The sequence below is a fragment of the Hypanus sabinus genome, chromosome 8, assembly GCF_030144855.1.
Source record: "Hypanus sabinus isolate sHypSab1 chromosome 8, sHypSab1.hap1, whole genome shotgun sequence".
Lineage (NCBI taxonomy): Eukaryota > Metazoa > Chordata > Chondrichthyes > Myliobatiformes > Dasyatidae > Hypanus > Hypanus sabinus.
In genome coordinates this window covers 7,366,433-7,386,976 of record NC_082713.1, presented here as the reverse complement: position 1 = coordinate 7,386,976, position 20,544 = coordinate 7,366,433, and the positions used below count along the sequence as shown (strand labels likewise).

At 42.1% G+C, this 20,544-nt stretch overlaps 1 long non-coding RNA gene across 1 annotated transcript in view; it reads right to left on the bottom strand.

The window, feature by feature from the left end:
- Positions 1-16,209, bottom strand: part of LOC132397698 (uncharacterized) — a 54,883-nt gene extending 38,674 nt beyond the window's left edge. The window contains exon 1 of the long non-coding RNA XR_009513415.1: positions 15,713-16,209. This is a non-coding gene — a long non-coding RNA (uncharacterized LOC132397698). The remainder of the gene's footprint in view (positions 1-15,712) is intronic.
- Between the last annotated feature and the right edge of the window lie 4,335 nt (positions 16,210-20,544).

The window sequence follows — 20,544 nt, the reverse complement described above, 5'->3', positions numbered from 1 at the left end:
ACTCTTTTTCTTTAAGCGTTCCTCTGGTGACGTGTCCCTTCACCAAAGTTGCACGTCACTTGCTAGGCTCAAGGGTTAAGAGGTGGGGACAATCCCCCAAGAATGTACTGTGTCAATGATAACTGTAGAAAATGTGAAAATTCTCACACACAAGCAAACTGCTTCAGTTAGAATGCCCTTCTGGAGCTAACCGAGTTCTGGGAGAGATCGATAATTATCTCTCACAACTTTGGATCTTCACTGTGAAATCAGGAAATTGATTTTTGCCTCGAAACATAGCTGAATGCTAATTTTCAGTTCCTTTTGCTATGAATTGTTATTACCCTTCAAAAGTTGAGGAAACAATCCAGTCTATCAAAAGCAAGCCCTGCCGAATATTGAACACATTAACTAGCATCATCAATTAAGTATGCCACCATCCAGGCCATGCTCTCTTCTCACTGGTGCCATCAGGAAGAAGGTATGGGAACCTTAGGTCCCACACCACCAGGTTCAGGAACAGTTATTACCCAACAATCTTTTATCTTGAACTAGCATGGATAACTTCACTCACCCCAACACTGAACAGATTCCACAACCTATGGACTCACTTTCAAAGACTCCACAGCTCATGTTCTCAACTTTATTTATTTAAGTTCAAGTTTAATGAACCTCAAGTTTAATTGTCATTCAACATACACACATACACAGCAGAACAAAACTGTATTGCTGTGGAGCCAAGATGCAAACCCCAGTACATTCAGTCACATACAGCACATATAGATACAATAACACACAGAGTCACAAGAGTAATATCAGCACAAGCCCCTGAGTGTCATAGCTTGAAGATCGATGGTGCATGGACTGATGTTTCTGAAAGAACCAGCATGCAGAAGTTCCTCCTCTCGTGCTGGGTCAGTCAAAGACAAAAGTAACCAAGCTTGTCTTCCAGGAGCCCAGCACTAAAGAGCAGCACCAACAGAAGAATTGCTCTCTCATGGACATGGAGAGGATGTTCCCTATCATGGGAGTCTCCAAGATCAGAAAGCACATCCTCAGAAAGCAAGAATGTCCATTTGGAATGGAGATAAGGAGGAATTTATTTAGCCAGAGGGTAGTGAAACTGCGGAACTCATTTATTATTTATTTTATTTATTTGGAGATACAGCACAGAAAAGGCCCTTTGGGGTCTCTGAGCCATGCCACCTAGCAACTCACTCAACTAATAATGGGACGATTTCTAATGACCAATTAAGCTACTAAACAGTACAGCTTTAGACTGTGGGAAGAAACTGGTGCACATGGAGGAAACCCATGCATTCCACAGAGGGAAGGTACAAACTCCTTACAGAGGATGCTGGTATTGAACTCTGATGCTCTGAGTTATAATAGTATTGCACTAATCACTATGCCACCGTGGCACCCACAATGAAAGATCTTGGTCCAAAAATGTCAATTATTTATACTTCTCCACAGATGTTGCCTGGCCTGCAGAGCTCCTCCAGAATTTGATGTGTGTTACTCTGGATTTTTAGCAATTGCAGAATCTCTTGCATTTAGCTGGGTGAAGTAGATTTGAGAAACTCCTGCTATAGAGGCTGGTAGTAGTCAGAATTTGTAACTAACATTTGGCAAGGCAAAATAGTGGGACCAGGACTCTATGGATTAAAATCAGGAAATGCAAGAGGATGGGCAAACCAATATTCAGGAGAATACAGAAGTAATAATTTGGAACTTCCAGTTCACACGTCCTCAGACTGAGAATGAAAGAAGAGCAGAGTAGGGTGCCATGGTAGCCTAGCTGCTAGTACAACACTATTACAGCTTGAGGCATTGCAGTTCAAAGTTCAATTCCAGAACCATCTGTAAGGAATTCGTATATTCTTCCCGTGAACGTGTGGGTTTCCTCTATGTACTGTGGTATCCTCCCATGGTCCAAAGACATACAGTATGGGTTCGTAGGCTAATTGCTCATTGTAAGTTGTCCTGTAATAAGGCTAGGGTTAAATAGGTGGATTGCTGGGCAGCACAGCTCATTTTACCGGAAGGACCTGTTGATGCTGTATCTCTAAATAAATTTTTAAAATAAAATAGTAAACTGTAACCAGCCAGTAAAAATATTTACTACCTCAGAAAATAAGACACATGGACAGACAATTTCAGAGACATAATCAGGTTTATTATCACTGACATACATATATTTTGTCCTTCCAGTCACCATCTAACACTTAATAAAAAGCTAAGTACTCTTACTGAGCTAATACAAAGCTACGTGTTTGCCGATCAGCTTCCTATTTTAACCTATGCTACTGTGCAAAAGTCTTCGGCACCTGAGCTACATACCTGTGCCTGAGACTTTTGTACAGTACTGTATGTCATGAAATTTGTTGCTTTGTTGCAGCCGTACAATTCAATACATGAAAAGAATTTACTATCAGAGTCATTAAAAAATAAGTAGTGCTAAATAGGAGTAGATGGTTGACACGGTCATTGTGCACAAACATTGTTCAATGGAGGTTAATGTAAATCTTAACCCTAAACCTACAATCCTCTCTTATACTGAAGGAGTTCATTCTCAAGTCAAGTCAAGTCACTTTTTATTGTCATTTCGACCATAACTGCTGGTAAAAACAAGACAACATTTTTCAGGACCATGGTGTTACATGAAAAAATACAAAAACTACACTGAACTACATAAACCAACACAAAAACTACACTAGACTACGGACCAACACAGGACTGCATGAAGTGCACAAAACAGTGCAGGCATTACAATAAATAATAAACAAGACAATTGGCACAGTAGAGGGCAGTAAGTTGGAGTCAGTCCAGACTCTGGGTACTGAGGAGTCTGATTTCTTGGGGGAAGAAACTGCTACATAGTCTGGTCGTGACAGCCCGAATGCTTCGGTGCCTTTTCCCAGATGGCAGGAGGGAGAAGAGTTTGTATGAGGGGTACGTGGAGTCCTTCATAATGCTGTTTCCTTTGCGGATGCAGTGTGTAATGTAAATGTCTGTAATGGTGGGAAGAGAGACCCCGATGATCTTCTCAGCTGACCTCACTATCCGCTGCAGGGTCTTGTGATCCGAGATGGTGCAATTTCCGAACCAGGCAGTGATGCAGCTGCTCAGGATGCTCTCAATACAACCCCTGTAGAATGTGATGAGGATGGGGGTTGGGAGATGGACTTCCCTCAGCCTTCGCAGAAAGTAGAGATGCTGCTGGGCTTTCTTTGCTATGGAGCTGGTGTTGAGGGACCAGGTGAAATTCTCCATCAGGTGAACACCAAGAAATTTGGTGCTCTTAACTATCTCTACCAAGGAGCCGTCGATGTTCAGTGGAGAGGGAGCACCAATGCTCAGGAATGGAAAAGTGTACGAAAATGGTGGATGCAGCCCAGTCCTTCAGAGGCAAAGGCCTCCCCATCATGCAGCACAATTATAAGCAGCACTGCCAGAATGAAGCTGCATCCATCATCAAGGACCCCCACCATCAAGGCCATACTCTCTCCTCACTTCTGCCACTGGGCAGGAGGTACAGGAGTCTCAGGATCCACACCAGCAGCTTCAAAAAAAGTTATTATTCCTCAACGATCAGGCTCCTGAAGTGCCGTAGATAACTTCACTCACCTCAGCTCTGAACTGATTCCATAACCCACAGGCTCACTCTCAAGGACTCTACAAGTTGTGTTCTCTGTTTTATTTATTTAATTACTGTTTAATTGCATAATTTTTCTTCTTTTGCACGTTGGTTATTCACTTTTGCACTTATTTACGTGTAGTTTTTCAACAATTCTATTGCATTTCTTTATTTTCCTGCAATAAAATTTGCCTGCGAGAAATACGTACAGTAGTTGATAACATATAGGAACTTAGATAATAAATTTACTTAGAGTTCTGTCTTTTTCTGCCCTCAGATATTGCACAGACCACGACAGAGTTGACGTGTGAAAGTGAACAGCCTCAGTTCCTCTGTTTGCTTCTAGTAAGGGCTTTCAGCATGACAGTCCTGTGGTTCAGCCTTCCTGCATGGCCATGAAGTATTTGCAAGATGGAGATGAAGGAGAGAGAGCCTGATGTAGCACACTGACAAATGGCAATCTGCAGAATGGCACACACAAAATGCTGGAGGAAATTAGCAAGTTGGGCAGCATTTGTGGAGAGGAATAAACAGTCAATGTCTAGGGCCGAGTCCCTTCATCAGGACTGGAAAGGGTCCAGAATAAAAAGTTGGGAGGAGGAGAAGGAGTATAAGCTAGGAGATGATAGATAAAGCCAGGAGGATGGGGCAGGGGATGAAGTTAGAAGCTGGAAGGTGATGGGTGGAAATGGTAAAGGGCTGGAGGAGAAGGAATCTGATAGGAGAAGACCATGGGAGAAAGGAAAGGAGGAAAGGCACCAGGGAGAGGTGATAGGCATGTGAGGAGGAGAAGAAATAAGAGGCCAGAGTGTAGGTTTGAAGAAGAGGCAAGGGTGGAAGAGAAAACATTAGCAGAATTTGGAGAAATCAGGTTAGAGACTACCTAGATGGAAAATGAGCTGTTTCACCTCCAGCCTGTATAGAGACATCCACAGAATGGTCTGGCTGCTGTAATTATGATTCTGTTACCCTGAGATTCAGATTCAGATGAATTTATCACGTACATTGATATGTCATTTGTGTTAACAACCAACAAAACCCAAGGATGTGATGGGGTCAACCCGCAGGTGTTGCCCAACATTCTGGAGCCAACATGCCCACTATGTTCCACAGAAAACACAAACAACAGCAAAACAAGCTCTTTTCAGTTTTCTATGGCATTGTCCGCAATGTCCATTGGTTTGATTTATATTACTCCACACTCCAGTTCTACTGTTAGTATTCATATTATTCCTATGGTCATGTCTCATTGCTTGGATTCATTCATTGACCACATCTACTGGTTGGAGTGCTACACACCCTGATCACACTTGACATTGGTTTGACTTACAACCGTAAATTGAATGAGAAATTCAAGTTAGAACTTAATTAATGTCGTTATTCAGAAATTGCCAGGAAACCTGGAAAATTAAGGTTCGAAGTTCAAAGTAAATTTATTACCTGTGTGTGTGTGTGTGTGTGTGTGTGTGTGTGTGTGTGAGAGAGAGAGAGAGAGCATGAGATTCTTTTTCTTATGGGCATCTGCAGTAGATACAAAGAAACACAATGAAAAATGACACAAAAATTGACAAACAACCAATGTTCAAAAAGGACAAACTGTGTAAATACAAATAATAATAATGACCGTTAATAAATACAGTAAGTAATAGTTAATTTTAAGAAGAGTTGTCGAGTCATTGTAAATGAGTTCATGGGTTGTGGGATCAGTTAGGGTTGAGGTAAGTGAAGTTATCCATGCTGGTTCAGAAGCCTGATGGTTGAAGAGAAATAACTGTTCCTAAATCTCCAAATATTTGGAAACTACCAATACTTGGACTAATCAGTGGCTTTGTCCTCAGATTTACCAGAAACAAGTGCTTTGCACTGGGCACTGGCAAGGTTGAGACTTGATACTAGATCAAAGTTGGGAACCTACAACAACTTCGTACATTATCCACACCAACCTCCAAAAACTAGGCATTTCTAGTACAGAAATGAAATCCAATGAATTCTTCCGACTTGTTTCTGGATCTGGACATTTTGGAAGAATGAAAGGCCTGGATGTCAACTGAACATTGGAAGTCCTAGATAGAATGGATGTGGAGAGGAGGTTTTCTGTAGTGGGAGAGTCTAAGAACAGAAAGTGCAGCATCACACTAGAAGGATGTCCCTTTAGAACAGAGATAAGGAGGAATGTCTTATGCCACAGGTCAATGAATCTGTAGAATTCATTGTCACAGATGACTGTGGAGGCCAGCTCACTGAGAAAACACTGGAGGGCAGCCCCCAACTCAGCATGATGCAGTGGCACACCACCTCCAATGCCACCATGTCCTGGACTGCTGCAGTAGGCTACAACTGAGCCGATACACGCCCCGTTGTCACTCTTTCCAATAAACCAGTCAACTGGACTTCTGTGTGGCCACTATCTAACAGGGTCTTGTGATTACAAGAAAACTGTCCAAGACAATCACTCACTGTTAGATTGCACACTGCCTGCATGCACCAACTCTGATGTCTCCCTGTAGCAGATAGTAACTTGGTCTGCACCAAGTCCAGCTCCTGTTACAACTCTGCTACCAAGCAACTCACTAATGTGGTAGACCTGCAGTAATTGAAAGACTTAATGTCCAGCAGTGTGTTGTAATCATAAAAGAAGACGTTCATAACGGATAAAAACACCTTTGATTGTCTCCGGAAAGGCCTCTGTGTCTGTGCACACTGAAATCTAAGCAAGTGAACTCCATCTGCTGCTTCTTAGCCCTGTCCTGCATCCTGTCAATGTCCCTTTGTAACCTACAACAACTTCGTACATTATCCACACCAACCTCCATGTGATCTGCTAATAACGTTATTAACCCACTTCATGGGGAAAAAATCGGTTTTCTTTTTAAAGATACAAGAGATTCTGGAGATACTGAAAAACTAGGCAACACAGACAAAATGCTAGAGGAACTCAAAAAGACAAGTAACATCACTGGAGGGAAATGAACAGTTGATGTTTCGGGTTGAGCCCCTTCATCAAGACATTTGAACTTTGAATGTAAATTTTGGCAGCTGATCAAACTACACGGGGATAATATCTGATTTAGTACAAGATAAAGTCAGACTTTAGATACAACACTGAGTCATATCATCTGCAGAAATTCTCTGATGACTCAGCAACTTGGGTGTATAAAGGGAGGACGGGAGAATGAATACTGGGCCCTGGTGGAGGGAGGACTTTGTCAAATGGTGCAAGATGAATCATCTGCAGCTCAACATCAGTAAGATAAAGGAGATGGTGATGGACTTTGGGAAGACTCAGCCTGCACTGTTACCTGTTACTACTGATGGTGAGGATGTGGATGTGCTGAGGACCATCAAGTACCTGGGGGTGCACCAGGATGACAGACTTGAGTGGAGCGTCAACACAGACCCTGTGTACAAGAAGGACCAGAGTTGCCTCTACTTCCTGAGGAGACTGAGGCCCTTTGGAGTGTGCAGGCCTCTCCTTCACATGTTCCACCAATCTGTTGTTGCCAGTACAGTCTTCTATGCGGTGGTATGCTGGGCCTATGGCATCAACATGGGAGATGCTAACAGGCTCAATAAATTGATTGGAAAGGCTGATTCTGTTATATGAATCAAACTAAACACACTGGAGGCTGTGGTAGAACAAAGGACCCATCAGAAAATCCTGGCAATTCTGGACAATGTTGTTCACCCTCTGCATGCTACCTTGGCTAAACAGAGGAGCACTTTTAGCAACAGAATAAGCAACTGCTCCAAATAGCGCTATATGAGATCATTCTTACCCTCGGCTGTTAGGCTCTATAATGAGTCAACCTACAACCAGGGAAGTGATGACCCCTTCCTGTAGACTGTTTGAGGTAACTTTTTATTTTCGTTCTTACTTCTCTTCTAGTATTTTATGTTAAGTATCTGTGAACTTGTAATTCTACTGTGACACTGTAATTTCCTCAGGGATCAATAAAGTATCTAATCTATCTATCTTAAATTATTGTTTAGAATAGACTATAAGCCTCTCATCTACATAACTGAATTGAATTTACTTTATTTCTTATATCCTTCACATGCGAGGAGTAAAAATCTTTACATTACATCTCCATCTAAATGTGCAATATGCAATCATAGAAATTTATAATAAATAGAACAGTCAATGTAACATAGAAGTGCACTCAAGTCAGCATGAGTTAATCAGTCTGATGGTCTGGTGGAAGAAGCTGTCCAGGAGCCTGTATGGCTTTTATGCTGCAGTACCGCTTCCCGATGTTAGCAGCTGGAATAGATTGTGGTTGGGATGACTTGGATCCCCAGTGATCCTACGGGCCCATTTAGAGTCACATTGCTGCATAAAAATGGTCCCATTAGCCCATCTCGCCTGTGCCAAAACATTAATCTGTTTAGCCACGTCGACCAGCACCAGGCCCCTAGCCCTCTATACTTTTCCCTCTGTGTACCTATCTAAATTTCCCTTACATGGTGAAATCAACCCTACATTCACCACGTGTGCTGACAGCTCATTCCGCACTCCCATGATCCGCTGAGTGGAGGAGTGGAGGAGTTTCCCTCATGTTTTCCCTCACCTTTCCCTGTTAACTCGTGACCTCTAGAGCCCACCTGTATTTAGCCTTTCTATACCCTAATAATTTTGTATACCTCTGTCAAATCTCCTCTCAATCTTCTACGCTCTAGGCAATAAAATCTTGACCTATCAATTTTATTGACCTATCCTGTCCAACTCCCAAGCAGGATCTTGTCAAAGGCCTTGCTAAAGTCCGTGTAAGCAAAATCAACTTTCCTGGTTTCCTTCTTAAATGTTCTTTTGCTTCTGTTATATTCCTCAAATGCCTCTTCTGTTCCTGCCTGCCTATACTTGCTATGTGTCTCCTTTCTCTTAATCAGGACTTCAATATCTCTTGAAATCCACATTTTCTAAACCTGTTATCCTTTCTTTTTATTCTGACAGGCATATATGAGCTTTGTACTCTCAAAATTTCACTTTTGAAGGCCTCCCACTTTCCAAGAACACCTTCACCAGAAAAGAACTTGTCCCAATCCACACTTGTCGGACTCGGTCTGATAACATCAAAATTGGCCTTTCTAAATTGGTTCAGAATCTCAGCCTGAGGACTAGCCATATCCTTTTCCATAATTGCTTTGACATTAATGATATTATGATCACTAGATGCAAAGTGTTCCCTTACACAAACTCTGTCACTTGCCCTGTCTCATTCCTTAATAGTAGATCGAGTATCACACACACTCTAGTTGAGACTTCTACGCACTGATGAAGGAAACTTCTCTGAACACATCTGACAAGCTCATTCCCATCCAGCCTTTTTACAGCATGGGAGTCCCAGTCAATATGTGGAAAGTTAAAAATCACCCACTATAACAACCTTATGTTGTTGACTGGTCTGTAATATAGCCCATTAATGTGGTCACACCTTTCTTATTTCTCAGTTCCATGCCTAATGCCTCACTAGATGAGCTCTCCAGTCTGTCCTGACTGAGCATTACTATGACATTCTCCCTGACTGGTAATGCCAACCCTTCCCCTTTAATCCCTCCTGCTGTGTCACATCTAAAACAATGGAACTCCAGACTGTTGAACTGTCAGTCCTACTGCTCCTACAGTCAAGTCTCACTAATGGCTACACTGCTGATCCATGCCCTAAGCTTATCTGCCTTTCCTACAATACTCCTTGCATTGAATTATACAAACTTTGTACGTAGCTCAGAACATTCGTCCCACCATGTTCAACCTTTTGATTATTAAATTTGTACGTACAGTTTAAAACAATTTAAAACATCTTTCCCCAAAACCACCGCACTATCTGTTCTGGTGCTCTAGTTCCCATCTCCCTCCATCACCCTGCAATTCTAGTTTAAACACCAACCCTATCCCTGTGCAGCACGAGCTAACCTTCCTGCAAACCTTCTGCATGTTTGAGGCGAGAGAGTATCCAAAAGGAAGAAAGGGATTATTTGGGCAGAATGATTAGTATCTTGTTACTCCATTACGTTGCCAGTGCTGACACTCTGGGCTATAAAATTGATTAATTCAGGTATCATCTTGCATTATCTAGTCATGTTATTGAATGAGATTTCAATTTTCTAATTGCCTGAAGTCATATTTAAGTTTGTTGATGCACCACTGCCATTGGCTGAATCAAAGGTTGTGATGAATCGGCATATAAAAGGAAGATTGAAAACATACCAGAGGGGTGCTACAACGACATCATTTTACTGACTATCAGCAAAACCAGGGAGCTGATTATTAACATCAGGGAAAGGAAACTGGAGGTCCATGAGCCAGTCCTCTTCAGAGGATGAGAGGATCAGAGGAAGAGAGGGTCAGCAACTTTAAATTCCTTGATGTTACCATTTCAGAGGACAAGTCCTAGCCCCAGCACGTAAGTGCCATTATGAAAAAAGTACGCAGCACCTCTACTTTCTTACAAATTTGTGAAGATTTGGCATGTCATCTAAAACCTTGACAGAACTCTGTAAATGTGCAATGGAGAGTACATTGTCTGGCACCATCACTGTCTGGCATGAAAACACCAATGCGCTCCAACAGAGAGCCTACAAAAAGTAACTGATACAGCCCAGTCCATCACAACTAAAGCCCTCCCCATCATTGAGTACATCAATATGGAGCATTGTCACAAGAAAGCAGCATCCATCATCAAGTGCACCCACCGTATTGAAAAGGAACACGTGTAGTCCACGGCAACCTTAGGGGCGTTCTGAGACAGTTGGGCTCCATGGGGTGTAATTGCCATCATTGATAGAGATGGAAACATTTTGGTTTAATGTGTATTTGTAATGGAGTAATTGTGTTAGTCACTGTTTTGTATATATTGTATAGCACCAAATTTGTAATAAAGGAAATTTTGTGAAAAAAAAACATCCAGGCCATGCTCTCTTCTCACTGCTACCATAAGGAAAGAGGTACAGGGGTCTCAGGACCCACACCATCAGGTTCAGGGACAGTTATTACTCCTCAGACTCTTGAACCAGAACTTCACTCAGCTTCATTCACCCCCACACTGAACTGTTCCCAATGCCTATGAACTCACTTTCATCGGCACTTCATCTCATGCGTTTGATATTTATTTCCTATTTGTTTATTATTATTATTATTATTATTATTATTATCATCATCATCATCATCATTATTTTTCTCAGCTTATGCTGGTAAAACGAGGTGTGGGCATAGCCAAGCATACTCATTTCTTAATTGCTAGGAACTTTTGGATTATTCTAGTTGTGTTTAGTATTGTGGCTGTCTGAAGATTTACACAGATATTACTGTGTATCCCTAATTGTTTCATGCCTTTGGGATGATTCCAGTTGTAGATATTACTCTTGGGATCATGTATACCCTGTTCATGTTCCATAGTCTTTCAATTTCCTCTTTTAATTCATCTTATTTCTGGTATTATTATTATTTCTTTTTCTTTCTTTTTTATTTGCACAGCTTGCTGTATTTTGCAAATTGATTGTTCATCTCTTCTGCTGGGTGCAATCTTTCATTGATTCTATTGTGGGTTTTTTTGTATTTACTCTGAATGCCCACAAGAAAATGAATCCCAGGGTAGCGTGTCATAACATATATGTACTTACATAATGAATTTACTTTGAACTTTCAACCTTGAAGCCACTGAGATAAATTGGTAGTTTACTCCATTTTCTTTAAGTTTCTTATTATGCTATTGTCGTTTTTAACTAATATATCACTGGGCACCAACCTATTAGTCATAAAGGTATATATACACAAAGGTGCTGGAAAAGGGCTAGTAACATCGTGAAAAATTACACCCACCCTGCTCATGGTCTGTTCATACCACTCCCATCTGGGAGGAGTCCAGGTACAAACCACATCAGGAGCACCAGACACAAACACAATTACTTTCCCCAAGTAGTAAAGTTGATAAACACTTCCACCTACTAACCCACCCCTTCACAATCTCACCAGCACTACTTTATCATTTCCTGGCTGTCACCTTATGTACAGACACTCCTGTGCCTAGTGTCACTTTAAGGATGCAAAATCATTCTATGTATATGAGTTATCTAAAGTATTTATAAGACCATAAGACATAGAAGCAGAATTAAGCTATTTGACCCAGTAAGTCTGCTCCACCATTCAATCATGCTAGTCCTTTTCTCCATTCCACTCCCTGGCCTTCTACCCATAACCTTTGACGGCATGAAGTCCAGTCAAGAACCTATCAAGCTCTGCCTTAAATGACCTGGCCTCCACAAATGCCTGTGATAAAAAATTCCACAAATTCACCACCTTCTGGCTAAAGAAATTTCTCAGCATCTCTGTATTAAATGGACGTCCCTCAATCCGGAGGCTGTGCCCTCTTGTCCTAGACTCCCCCACCATGGGAAACATCCTTTCCACATCCACTCTGTCTAGGACTTTCATCATTCAAAAGGTTTCAATGAGATCCCCCTCATCCTTCTAAATCCCAACAACTACAGACCCAGAGCCATCAAACGTTCCTCCTATGATAACCCTTTTATTCCTGGAATCAGCCTTGTGAACCACCTCTGGATCCTCTCCAATGTCAACATATCTTTTCTCAGATGAGGAGCCCAAAACTATTCACAATACTCAAGGCAAGTCCTCACCAGTGCCTTGTAAAGCCTCAGCGTCACATCCCTGCTCTTGTATTCTAGACCTCTTGAAATGAATGCTAACATTGCATTTGCCTTCCTCACAACTGACTCAACCTGCAGGCTGAACTTTGCATCTCAAATGTTGGATTTTCTCCCTGTTTAAAAAATAGTCTGTACATTTATTTCTACTAACAAAATGCATAAACATGCATTTTCCAACATTGTATTTCATTTGTCAGTTTCTTGTCCATTCTCCTAATCTGTCTACAGCCTTTTGCAGCCTGAATGTTTCCTCAACACCACCTTCCCCTCCACCAATCCACATATCAGCTGCAAACGTCTATCCCATCATCAGAGACATACAGCATAAAATGAAAAGAAGTGGTCCGGCCAGCAACTCCTGCGGAATACACTAGTCACTGGCAGAAAAGGATCCTTTTATTACTCTAGGTAATTTCTAAGGCAAGGATTTTTTTATTACCCCAAGTAACTTCTAAGGTAAGGACATATTCGGCACAACTTTGGGGGCTGAAGGGCCTGTATTGTGCAGTGGGTTTTCTATGTTTTCTATGTTTCTATTTCCACTCGTTGTCTCCTACCAATGCTCTAACCATGTCAGTAACTTTACTGTAAACCATGGGCTCTTAAATTGGTAAGCAGCCTCATATGTGGCACCTTGTCAAAGGCATTTTGAAAGTCCAAGTATATAATACCACTGCATCCCCTTTATTGATGATATTCGTAATCTCCTCAAAGAATTTTAACAGGTTAGGCGGGCAAGATTTTCCATTAAGGAAACCATGCTAACTTTGTCCTATCTTGTCCTGTGTCACCAAGTATAACATGACCTCATCCTTAACAATTGACTCCAATGTCTTCCCAACCACTGAGGTCAGGCTAACTGGTCTATAATTTCCTTTCTGCTGCCTTCTTCTTTTCTTAAAGAATTGAGTAAAATTTGCAAATTTCCAGTTCTCTGGGAACATGCCAGAGTCCAATGATTTTTGAAAGATCGTTACTAATACCACCACAATCTCTAACGCTACCTCTTTTAGAACCCCAGGATGCTGTTCATTGCATCAGAGTAAAATATGTACCTTTAGGTCTTTCAGCTTTTTGAGCAGCTTCTCCCTTGTAATAGTAACTGCACCCACTTCTCTTCAGTCACATCCTTCAACATCTGGCACACTGCTAGTGTCTTCCACAGTGAAGACTGATGCAAAGTACTCATTTAGTTCATCTTCCATCTCCTTGTCCCCTGTTATTATTACTCCAGCCTCATTCTCATGCAGTCTTATATCCACTTTCATCTCTCTTTTATTTTTTACATACTAAAAAATTTTACTATCCACTTTGATATTGTTTGCTCATATGGTTTCATATTTCATCTTTTCCCTCCTAATGATTCTGTTAGTTGTCCTCTGCAGGTTTTAAGAAGTTTCCCATCCTCGATATTCCCGTGATAGAGGGGTGCTTTCACATTAAGCTTTGTTTTCCCTCGTCAGCCACGGTTGTACTATTTTACCATTTGAGTTTTTCTTTGTTTTTGGAGTACATCTATCCAGCACCTTCCTCAGTTTCCCAGAAACTCAGGCCATTGCTGCTCTGCTGTCATCCCTGACAGCATCTCCTTACTTTGGCCAACTCCACTCTCGTACCACTGTAATTTCATTTACTTCACAGAAATATTGCTATGTCAGCCTTTACTTTCTCCCCATCAAATTTCAAGTTGAACTCAATCATATTGTGATCACTGACTCCTTAGGTTCTTTTACCTTAAGCTCCTTAATTGCCTTTGGTTCATTACATAATCCCCTATCTATTATAGCTGATCCCCCAATAGGCTCAATGACAAACGGCTCTAAAAAGCCTTGTCAAAGGCACTCACCAATCTCTTTTGAGATCCATTACCAATCTGATTTTCTCAATCTACGTGCATGTTAAAATCTCCCATAACTAACATAACATTGCTCTTTTGACACACATTTTCTATTTCCTGTTGTAATCATTGTTACCCCTCCCAGCTACTGTTGGGAGGCCTGTATATAACTGCCATCTTACCCTTGCAGTTTCTGAACTCAATCCACAAAGATTCAACATCCTATGTCACATCTTTCTAATGATTTGATGCCATTCTCTAGCAGCAGAGCCATGCCACCCCCTCTGCCGACCTTCCTGTCCATCTGTAACCTGGGACATTCAGCTCCCAACTACAACCATCCTTCAGCCACGAATCAGTGATGGCCGTAGCATCATACCTGACAATCTGTAAAAGTTCAACAAGGTCAACCACCTTATTTCTTATGCTCTGTGCATTGAGATATGACACTTTGAGTACAGTATTTGCTACCCGTTTTGATTCTGCATCCATAATGCACTGATACTCACCCTGCTGGCTGCAATTTTTGTTCTGTCATCTGCCTGTCCTTCCTGACAACCTGACTGCATATTATCTTGGTTTTTCAAGCATCCATCCTACCTGAGGCCCTTCACTCCATTTCCTACTCCCCTGCCAAATTATTTTAAACCCTACCCAACATCTCTAACAAATCTGCCCACGAGAATATTTATCCCCCTCAAGTTCAGGTGCAACCCATCACTTTTGAACAGGTCATACCTTCTCCAGAAGAGATCCCAATGATCCAAGAAGCCCTGCCCCCTGCACCAGCTTCTTAGCCATGCATTTACCTGCCAAATCATCCTGTTTCTACCCTCACTGCCGTGTGGCACAGCTAGGAATCTATAAATTACTACCTGAGAGGTCCTGCTTCACAGCTTTCTACCTAGCCTCTAAATTTTCTCCTTAGGACCTTTTTGCTTTTCATTTCTATGTCATTGGTACCAGTATGTACCAAGGCATCTGGCTGCTCTCCCACCCCTCTCCAAAATGCTGTGGACACGATCTGAGATATCCCTGACCCTGGCACCTGGGAGGCAACATACCACCTGGGTGTCCCGTTCATTCTCCAGAATCTCCTGTCTGTTCCCCAGACTATTGAGCCCCCTATCGCTACCGCTCCCTTCTTCTCTCTCCTTCCCTTCTGCACCACGGACCCACGATCAGTGCCAGTAACCTGGTCTCTGTGGCATTCCCCTGCGAGGTCATCTCCCACAACAGCATCCAAATTGTATTGTTACGTATTCAGGCAACAATAAATATATGAGTTCGGCAAGGGTTTCTTATAATAAAACAACACGTTTATTAAACACAGAAAACAAACCCCCCCAAAAGTAAACAAACACTACCGTAACCGGAAACAGCTGCTGAGCGGCTGTTCAAACAGTTCGTAAAGTGATATTCCAAAACAGTTCTTAAAGTGATATTGCCAAAAGTTCGATATGCTCACAGTCCATTTAAAAGGAGAGACTTTACAGGACGATTTAAATTCTCTTTCACGTCGCTTGCTTCGATCCCCGACGTCGAAATTCCCCCGAAGAATTTACGAAACAGAACGGCTTAAAGGCACTGACCTTTCCTTCTCCACTACCTTCAATCCTTTCTAGGTAAACCTAGGGATTAACACGAAGATAGTCAACGAAATCCTTCCAAATAAGGATCAAACAAAGGTCGCCCCCGTTTCACCGTAGAAAGCGATTCTCCTCGATCTTTAACTTCCAACCTTGAATCTTCACTCTCCTTTAATTCTCAAACTAACAGAATCATAAAGAACCTGTTGGCATTAACCTTTTAAACTTTAGGCATTAAATAAAAACTTCATCCTTCAACTAAACTGCGTCATCACTTCAAACACGCAGTGGCATGAAGTCAACTTGGCAAATCCAGCCACGAACTGCCCCCCCTCACAGGGTGGGGTCTACCTTTTATAACCTGTAAAAAAAACCCGTCACATGATCTCTACTGGCGGGAAAATGACGTCATTCCACCATCACAAGACCATCACCTCAAGTCCAGTACAGCTTCAACCCCAGTCACATGACAAGGGCACCACTGTCATGTGTCACGAGTACGTAACAGTATATAATATGGTTTCTTTATTATTGTTCTTTGTCTTATTGTGTTTTGTTTATTTGTGCTGCATTGGATCCAGATTAACAATTATTTCATTCTCCTTTATCCTTGTGTACAGGAAATGACAAACAATCTTGAATCTTGAATCCTTTAGCAAATAAATTTCAAACAAAACAAGAGATGTCAAGAGACTCTTAGAGCATCCTTTAGCTTACATGCTTCACATACATTCTGTCAGGTTGGTAATAGATCAATGCAGCATAGATACAGGCCCTTTGGCCCAACCAGACCATGCTGACCACTGTGCCCACCCAGCTAGAATCAATTTCCTGTGCTTGGAGAATATCCCTCCTCAGCCTCCCTCCCCCACCCCACCCACCCCCATCTCTCTACCCAGATATTTCTTAACTGATAACAGATCAGCTTTATTTGTCACAGGCACATCAAAAAATATAGTGAAATGCATTGATTCCATCATATCACATCAACCCTAACACAAAGTATGGGAGGAACTCAACATCCATGGAAATTAATAAACATTCAATGTTTTGGGTCCAGACCCTTCATCAGGACTGAAAAGGAAGGGGAAGACACCAGAATAAAATGGTGGGGGGAGGGGAAGCAGGATAAATAGAAGGTGATAATGTGAAGCCAGCTGAGTTGGAAGGGTAAAGGGCTGGAGAAGAAGGAATCTGAAGGGAGACAAGAGTGTATCATAGGATAAAGGGAAGGAGGACCCTAATCCTAAGCTGTATGTCTTTGGGATATGGGAGAAAAGCTCAGGACCCAGAGGAAATCCAAGTAGTAATCCAAGTTTGGAGAACATACAACTCTTTACAGACATCATTGGGAATTGATCACTGATCTTACAGTTGGGATGTAAAGTTTCACACTAACTGCTGGTTACAATGATACCTGCATCAACCACTTACTCTGGCAGCTCATTCCATGTACTCCCCATGCATCCCTGTGAAAAGCAATGGAGGGATTTCCACCTCCAAACAACCTATTTCTGATTTTCATTCTCGCTCCAGAGTGTCGATCCGTGGCCTCCTCGTGTGCCAAGATGAGGTTACCCTCAGAGTGGAGGAGAAGCACCTTATATCCTGTCTGGGTACCATCCAACCTGATGGCGTAAATATTGATTTCTCCTTCTGATAAACAAACTCCACCACCACCACCACCCCCAACTTCCTCTAATCCCCACTGACCATTTACTTCTTCTGCCTGTCACTCCCTCCTTTCTTACCTCCCATGGTCCACTCTTCTCTTCCACCAGATTCCTTCTTCTCCAGCCCTTGTCTTTTCCCACCCACATGGTTTCAGCTATCACCTTCCTGTTAGTCTCCTTCCCCTCCACCAACCTTTTTATTCTGGCATCATTCCTCTTCCTTCTCAGTCCTGAAGAAGGGTCTTGGCCTAAAAGGCCGGCTGTTTATTCATTTCCATGAATGCTGCCTGCACTGCTGAGTAACTCTAGCTTTTTGTGTGTGTTGCTTTGGAAGGATATGGTCTCCAGCATACAGAAGAGATAAGGTATCGCTGGTTTAATCCATTGAACATGTTAACTCTCGTTTTGGCTAGTGGCTTAATCTAATGGGTGATAGCCCCCAGCCCAGCCAAACTTAAGAAATCTTGTTTGGTTGGATGCTACGTGATGTGTTCCCTGTTACAAATCAGTACTCCGAATTAACAAACAGTACACAATATGCAGTTAAGAGATTAAGCTTTATAATTCTTACTTTGACTATATGGTTAGGAAAGAAAACAAAAAATAAGAAAAAGGGCCCACTCTTGTGAAACAACTTATTGTGCAATGTTGGAGCTCACTGATAAGCCGTTCGTCCACCGTCAACCTCCTTCGATTGTCACAGCCCTTCGGACCCTCACTCCGTCCTCTCTGTCCAGCGGTCTACCAACTCTCTCCATTTGCGTCTTCTCTCCTCATCTCTCCGCAGCAAAAGACTGCAAAAATCTCTCTCCCAGACTCATAAGAAAGGCCCCCAGCATTCCAAGTCCCGTTATCTCCAGTCATAACCTGAACCTTGCTGCTACAGAGAAACCATTACGTTATCAGTGAAACCTTACAGCATGTTAAAAGCTCATCGCAGGTTGAAGGAGTTGTCCTTGTGATGTACTGTTCCATATTTTAGGTTCTAGCACAGAAGACTCTGTGGTTTTCCAAAGATCACCTGTAACACACGTTTCGGTTGCTGCTGGATTGGTAAAGTTGCTTAAACGTCAACTCATACTGCGGAGCAAATCAAAAACGCAAGAGATGCTGCAGATTCTGGAAATCCAGAGTGACACACACAAATTGCTGGAGGAACCCAGCAGGTCAGACAGTATCTGTGGAGAGGAATAAAGAGTTGATGTTTCATCAGGTCCTGACAAAGAGCCTCAGCCTGAACTGTCGACTGTCTGCTCTTTTCCATAGATGTTGCCTGACCTGTTGAGTTCCTTCAGCATTTTGTGTGGGTCATAGAGTAATGCATCAGGGCTACTTGGCATTCGGCCCATCAGGCTGTGCTAACAACAGTGCCTACCCAGCTTGTCCAAATTTCCCATGTTTCAACATGTGGGTTTTCAAGGCAAATCAGTTTATCAAACTTAACTAGTATAATCAGTTCTTCGAAAAATTAATCCGCTTTTCATCATGGTTTAATCTGCACAGAGTTGGCATGACAACTGCGTGTTCAGCTCCATTAAGGTAATTCAGTTGCTTTTGGCACCATGTTAATATTTTGAATTAGATTTGAGCCATTGTTGTAGATTAATCATAATCTTCAACAGCATCTTGTGTGGTTCTGAAAGATCGTTCTCTCAGATTTCTACAGATGTACAGTCAAAAGCGTTCTTACTGTCTGGTATGGAGGGACTGCACAAGATTGGAAACAACTGCAGAAGGTTGTAAACTCAGCCAGTTCCATCAAGGGCACTAGCCTCCCCAGCATCAAGGGCACCTTCAAAAGACGATGCCTCAAAAAGTCCGCATTCATCACTAGTGATGCCCATCACTCAGTTCATGTCCTCTTCTCATTGCTACCATCAAGGATGAGGTACAGAAGCCTGAAGACAACCACTTAGTGTTTCAGGAACAGCATTTTCCCCTCCATCAGATTTCTGAAAGGATAACGTACTTAGTTTGGAAAAGGGGAGGGGAGAGAGAGGGGACAGCAAGCATCAGAGGGACGTTCTGTAACAATCAATAAACCAATTGACCTAGCCTGGAGTCTCCGTGTTGGGTGTGTCTGCATCTGTGCTACTTCCCAACCCTGGCACTCCTTCTCTGCTACCTGACCCAAACCTCCAACCCCTCCATAGTCCTTCAACCCCACTATTCCCAACATCCTCTGCTCCTACCTGGTTTACAACCTCACTCTCTGCTCCATGTTGACAAATGCAGCACTGTGCAAAAGTTTTATGCATCCTAGCTTTATATACAGTATGCATCCAGGACTTTTGGTATGGAGTATTAAGACGTAATACTGCATAAACAGTACCATACTTTTATTGCTCTCTTTCTGCACTAGTTACTTTATTTAATTTTATGTATATTTCTTACTGTGATTTATATATTTTTTATTATTAGGGATTGCAGTGGATTGCTGCTGCAAAACAACAGATTTTACAACAAATGCCAATGATATTAAACCTGATTCTGATTCTTTTACTTTGCCCTGAGCTGGTGCCTAATTCTGTCCTTCAGGCTACTTCATCTCAGGGCAATGATGATAAAGACACATTTTACTGTATTGTTTGATGCAACCTCAGTGGGAAAAGCCTGCTTGCATTTACCCTATCTATACCTCTCATAATTTTGTATACCTCACTCAAAGCTCCTCTCAGTCTTCTATGTTCTGAAGAATGTAGTCCTGATCTATTCAATTTTTCCTCCTAACTCCAACCTGGCAACATCCTTGTAAATTTTCTCTGTACCCTTTCAACTTATTTACATCTTTCCTGTATGTTTGTGACCAAAACTACATACAGTACTGCAAAGTAAGCCAGATCAACATCTTTTACAATTTCAACATAACATCCCATCTCCTGTACTCAATGCATTGATTTATGAAAGCCTGTGTGCCTAAACTTTCTTTATAACCCTACCAACTGTCAATGAATTATGGACATGTATTCCCAGATCTCTTTGTTCTACCACACTCCTCTGTGCCCTTCTGTTCACTGTCTAAGACCTATCCTGGTTGGTCCTACCAAAGTGCAAGACCTCACACTTGTCTGTGTTAAATTCCATCAGCCATTTCTGAACTCCTTTTTCCAGCTGACGCAGATAACACTGCAAGCCATGATAGCCTTCCTCACTGTCCACTAC